Source organism: Mastomys coucha, unplaced genomic scaffold, assembly GCF_008632895.1.
Source record: "Mastomys coucha isolate ucsf_1 unplaced genomic scaffold, UCSF_Mcou_1 pScaffold21, whole genome shotgun sequence".
NCBI classification, from domain to species: domain Eukaryota; kingdom Metazoa; phylum Chordata; class Mammalia; order Rodentia; family Muridae; genus Mastomys; species Mastomys coucha.
The window spans coordinates 32505140-32511120 of record NW_022196904.1 but is presented as its reverse complement, the minus strand read 5'-3'; the positions used below and the strand labels follow the sequence as shown (position 1 = coordinate 32511120).

At 41.5% G+C, this 5981-nt stretch overlaps 1 protein-coding gene and 1 pseudogene across 1 annotated transcript in view; both read right to left on the bottom strand.

Annotated features, from left to right (window-relative positions):
• LOC116102063 (uncharacterized protein C2orf78 homolog) overlaps positions 1-5981 on the bottom strand; it is a 135806-nt gene that overhangs the window by 17121 nt on the left and 112704 nt on the right.
• The window catches only part of LOC116104084, a 5662-nt pseudogene continuing 2856 nt past the window's right edge, over positions 3176-5981 (bottom strand).

The following is a 5981-nucleotide window of genomic DNA, read 5'->3' as shown; positions in this document are numbered from 1 at the left end:
GATCATCGTCACCAAGCTGGGCCGCTGTGTTAAGGACATGAAGATCAAGTCTTTGGAGGAAATCTACCCGTTCTTCCTGGCCATTAAAGAGTCTGAGATCATTGACTTTACCTAGGTGCATCGCTAAAGGATGAGGTTCTGAAAATCATGCCAGTGCAGGAGCAGACTCGAGCTGGCCACCAGACCAGTTTCAAGGCATTCCTTGCTAATGGGGACTTCAATAGTCATGTTGGTCTTGGTTTTATGTGCTCCAAGGAGGTTGTCACTGCCACCTGAGGGGCTGTCATCTTGGCCAAGCTTTCTCTCATCCCTGTGTGGAGAGGCTAATGGGGGGAACAAGATTGGCAAGCCTCACTCTGTTACATACAAGGTGACAGGGAACTGTGGCTCTTTGCTTGTGCATCTCATCCCTGTCCCTAGAGAAACTACCCTTGTCTCTGCTCCTGTGCGCAAGAAGCTACTGATGATGGCCAGTACAGATAACTTCTACACTTCAGCCAGAGGCTGCACTGCCACCCTGGGCAGCTTTGCCAAGGCCACATTTGATGCCATCTCCAAGACCTACAGCTACCTGACTCCTGAACTCTGGAAAGAGACTGTGTTCACCAAGTCTCCTTAACAGGAATTCACTGATCATCTTGTGAAAACCCACACCAGAGTCTCTGTTCAGAGGACCCAGGCTACAGCTGTGGCTACCACATAAGGGTTTTTATATGACAAAGATAAATGAATGAATTCTATTTAAAAAAAAGAGTCCTTTGCCCTTATGAGGATAATGTGATTCAAGTGGTGGGATCTTTTAATGCTGAACTTGTTAATGTGTTGATGTTCTCTCCAAGGTTTACTCTGGACAGCAAATAACCATTGTGAGATTGGACAGTATTGGGATTTCACAGATGTTGTCAATTTGATATTTTGAAAGTACCTTATCTATGAAAATCTATCAATGTTTGGATACAATAAGCCAGTAAAATTCCAATGTCATTTTTTTTCTTTGAGGAAAAGCAATCTTAGCATTAACAGAATGTACAAAATATCCTGGATAGAAAAATCACATTCCATATGAGGTCATTTTGTCGTTGCCATGGACGGTAGTATAGCCTACTAGTGGCATAAAAGAAATTTTAGAGAAATGAATCTGAGTTGTCTTCCACTTGTAAATGCATTAGCTAAATCACTTGTGTTTTTAGATAGATAACTAAAATGCACCTTTGCTAAAATATTACCTCTTCATCAAATGATGTGAAACTTGGATATCTTTATATAAAGAAAGTAATGTGATTCTAACTGGTATGGTGGAGTATTCCTTTAGCTCCATCCCTCTGGAGATAGTACAGCAGAGATAAGCACAGAAGGAGGCACATTCCTGTGAAGTCAACACTATCCTGGTCTACATAGTTACTACAGGGCATCCAGTGCTATGGAGAGATATCATGTTTCAAGAAACTAAAAGGAAATCAAACTTAAAAAAATACATAATTAGTTCACTTGGAAAAAGCCAATGCCATATGATTCAGAGACCTGAATTTAACAATTGTGAACAACTGTCAGAGCAGAGTAGCACATAGACTTCAAGGTACAGGGATAATCAATGATGTAAAGCTCCAGCCATTGTGACAGTTCACAAATGGTTTCTTGGGGAAGTAAAGGGATCCTTTCCAGCTAAGAAAGGAGTTGAGATGGCCTCAAGAACAGGAGCAAATATTTGCTATAGGTATCTGTTGCAGCATTTTCTCTGTCTAATCACATTAGGACAGTGACACGTCTGTGATTGGAAAAGGAATAGAGAGGTGGAGCTAGAAATGGAGGAGGGAAAGGGAGAGAAATGGAAGGTAGCAGAGGGTCAACATTATGGAGGCAGAGGACAATGATGATTCAGACCTGGTATGGTTATAACAACAAAACTAAAGTTTTTACAGGTTTAGGTTAATTGGGTCAAAATATTGTCTTTATAATTTGGCACTAAAATTATTGTATTAGTATCTTGTAATTGTGATCCTATTATTATATAAACCTGATTAGATAATTAAGCCTTAAGAGTCATACTTTAGAGGCTAGAGAGATGGCTCAGCGGATAAGAGCACCAACTGCTCTTCCAAAGGTAATGAGTTCAAATCCCAGCAACCACATGGTGGCTTACAACCACCTATAATGAGATCTGATGCCCTCTTCTGGTGCATCTGAAGACAGCTATAGTGTTCTTAATTATAATAATAAATTAATCTTTAAAAAAAATAGTCATACTTTACTGGGTACTAGGCACTATATGAATGATTACGGGGATGTGTAAAGTGTTGCATGTGACCTAGATGTTGCAGCTAGCTGGGAGAAAATGGCAAGAACCTATTGGGACATGGTAGTGTGGCCTGATGGTACCAGCACTAGAATGTGGTCCAGCGGGAAAGAGAATTTGCAGGGTGGATTCATTTTATTTATTATTAACACAACAGATATCTTAGACAGAAGATTAGTATCTAGATTATTTCAAATTAGGAAAAATATCAACATCATAAGAAGAAAGGCAACCAAGTTTGTTGAATGCAAATAACTTCTCCTGACTCAGGAAGAATCAGAATTTTACAGTGAAACGTCAGGAAATGTCATCCAAGGTCTTTCAGAAAAGGAATGACAAACACCTCTGAGGAAGTGCACAGGAAGCTATGCACTGCTGGTGATGGTGTGAAATATTCCACTATTTGGATGTCAATTTGGAGGGTCCTCCAAAGCCAAAACCTGGCCTACCAAATGGTGCAAGTATACCATATTGGAGAGATCCTTGTGTATCAGTGATGATTGCAGCCATTTCTGCAATAATTAGGGAATCAAGCTTGGTGTCCAAAAGCATCATCATGGGCCAGGAAAACATGATGGACATAGATAATGACTGTATTTTCAGCCATAAAGAAAATGAAGTTGTTACTTAGAAGAATCTGCATTCAGCCTGTGCCAGGTGAGGTGTCTCTGCATACAAGAAAAGATATCATTCTTACAGAGTCACCAATCTGAGTTACTAGCACTCTCATGGTGCCTTTCAACCTACCTCAGTTCCAGAACCAAAGTTCTAACACCTCTTTCTTCTCTGTGTTGGAGCCACACACACATGTTGTCAAAGAATATATACAGAGGAAACATGTAAATTAAAATAAAATATTAAATGGATGTTTTCAGAAATGGATACAACTCGAGACAAATACATTTATTCAATTCAACCCATTTCAGAAACATAGTCATCCTGATAATGTTTTTCTTGTGTATAGGTGCTAGGTTGTGTATACAAGCCTGTATTTCATCTCACAAAATAGCAGGAAGAGTTCTGTTACAGAATAGTGATTAAGAGCTGGGGTGAGATGTTAGAAAAGGGAGGAACTGGGGTAACAGCTCATGTGTTTTCAGGTTACAGTATAAGTTTTAGGAAACACCATGTTCAGTGACTTGTACAATGAAAATAAACTCAAGGAGAATAATTTTATTACAACTACAGCTACTGATGAATTGCTTTAACATTAATATTATCATATGATATATTTATGTAACATATTACTTGAGCAATCTAGATTTTTAAAATCAAAGTTATGAGAATGAAAACAAATCCTCTATATATACCATGGATTGAAGAATTGACTGAAATTTCTCCAGTCAATTTTACTGTTCAATTTACAATTATGGTAGACAATTTGTCTGTTCATTCATATAAACAAACATTTACATAACTCTGATGTCCTTATGTCACTACACATTCACATAAGTCTTGAAAATCCATATATACATATGTATCAGTGTCTATGCTTATCATTTTCCACACTGAAAAACAATTTGTTACAAAAGTCTGGACAGCTCTTACAATGCATAGCCATAGTATTCAGAAATTTCCATATCTTTCTCCCTCTGAAGAAAGAGCTGCAGTTTCCCAGGAGAGGTGTACTTAGCAGCAATCTCTTGCTCCTGTTGAGCCTTCCTCTTCATGGCCTCCCTCTCTGGCCTCTGCTCTTTTGTGATGGGTTGTGAGACCACTGGTCCCAGAATGTCAGCTTTTCTCCACGGAATTTGTTGTTGGCTGAAGTCTTGCAGCAGATATTGGGTTTGAGATTCTGGAGGTGATGTCACCTTGTTCTTGGCATCAGAAAGAGGCTGCCTCTGGAGGGAAGTCTGAGATGATGTTCTATAGTGTATAGACCTCAATGTACTTGACTGAGGCACAGTGCCAATCTGGATATTGGTTACATTAGATCATGTGGCACTGGAAGAAATTGGCACAGCTGGCTTCGAAGGAGCCATCAAAGTTTTCCTGACAGAGGGTGGTTGGGATGGCCTGAGTATGGTAAATTGAGGTGAGTGAAAATGACACCTCTCAGAGTAAGCTGTAGTGGGTGGGCCTGTGTGAAGCCAGAGCAAGGGGCTTTCTTGAAGCAAGTATGGCTTGAGGCTGGTCCAGGGTTGGGTTAGCCTAGAGGTACTAACCTGACCTTCCCAACTGCAGGCAGCTCATACTGGGATTGAGATAGACACTCCTTGAGAGCACTGCTCTCTGCTTTCTGATACTTGACTGGGGTTTTGTCAGGGCCCTGGCACTCATGTGGCATATCCTGTAGTATTGTTGTGGCTGGGCTTGGCTCAGGATATTTGTTGCTACTAAAAGTTCCCAGAGCCTGGGAAGAAGTGATGCCAGGTTTCTTCTCACTCTTCTTCCTCAGAGGGTGGAAGACCTGCACAGACTCCAGCATGTGAATGCCAAGCTGGGTACGAGGCTTTTTAAAGCTGCTGTGACTGAGCTCAGGTGGATCCCTCTTTATCTTGGTCTTGGGGATTATAGGCTTCTCTTCAGATTTGACTCTGTTCCTTGACTTTTTTAAAGCTCTTCTGTTTTCTTGGAATTATTTTCTCTGGTACATTAGGTCTTGTCTTGTCCTTGTCTCCTAGCTCTGCTTGGCCTGATGGGTGACACTTTGAGAGCTTTGACCTCCAAGTCTGTTGCCATGTTTCAATATCCCTGTCCATGACCCCAACACTGGCCATAGGCCATTTTCCCTTCATTAAATCCCACTTTGTTATTTTGGCCTGAGGAGCTCCATCAATCAGCTCAAAGGCTTCGTGGTCTTTTAATTTCTCACCTGGTCAGAGTGCCTGTTGATGACTCTGGAGTTTTCTTGGGCCTGGTCCCTCAAGATGAATAAGGAGTCTTTAGATTCAGTTTCTGTGATATCTTGGAATTGATCTAGTCCTGTGAGGAAGTTGAAAAGTTGGGGAAGGTGAATTTCTGCCACCAGTGTAGTGATATCTGCAAAGTCAATAGTGGACACCATCAAACTATCAGAGTTCCTTTCCCTTCCAGACAGACCCAGCTTGATGCTTCCCAAGCTGGCATTGTCAAAATCAGACTTCTGTCTTAGGCTCCCAGTGTCAGTGCAGTACAGAGGCTGCTGCAAGTCACGGTGTGCCAAAGGGAGGAGTAATGGGTCTTGGTTTTCTTTACTGCCCTCATTGGCATCCCGAGACATGAAATGCTCAACTTCCATCTCATGCAGGATTTTAATCTCTGTTTGTTCCGAGCTGGGAGTTGGAGGCAAGGCCTGGAATTATAAAGGACTATGTATAGGTGCTGTTAATGGCCTGTCCCCATCAACAGGTTGTGTCTTCCTCTGGGAACCCTGGGTGTGAGTGATGTAGAATTCTTGACTCTGCAGCAGACAAAGTGTTTGGCTTGAAGATGACAATCCCAGGGATGGCTCCAGTTCCACCGCTGCAAAAGAGTCAAGGAAGAAGTCAGTACATGGTAAGATTTTCTCCTCCTTTTGTAGCACCACAGGAAAACTGGTACCAGCATAGTTGAGTATTCCTGTGACAACCTAACCATGTTTTGGGGAGGACTGTAGAAGGAATTTGGGCTAGAAGATCCATTCAGTGTTATGAGCTCTGTGGGATGTTGTCTAGGAGCTTGTAAGACAATGTTGAGAACAGTGCAGATGATGGAGGCCTGGATTGTG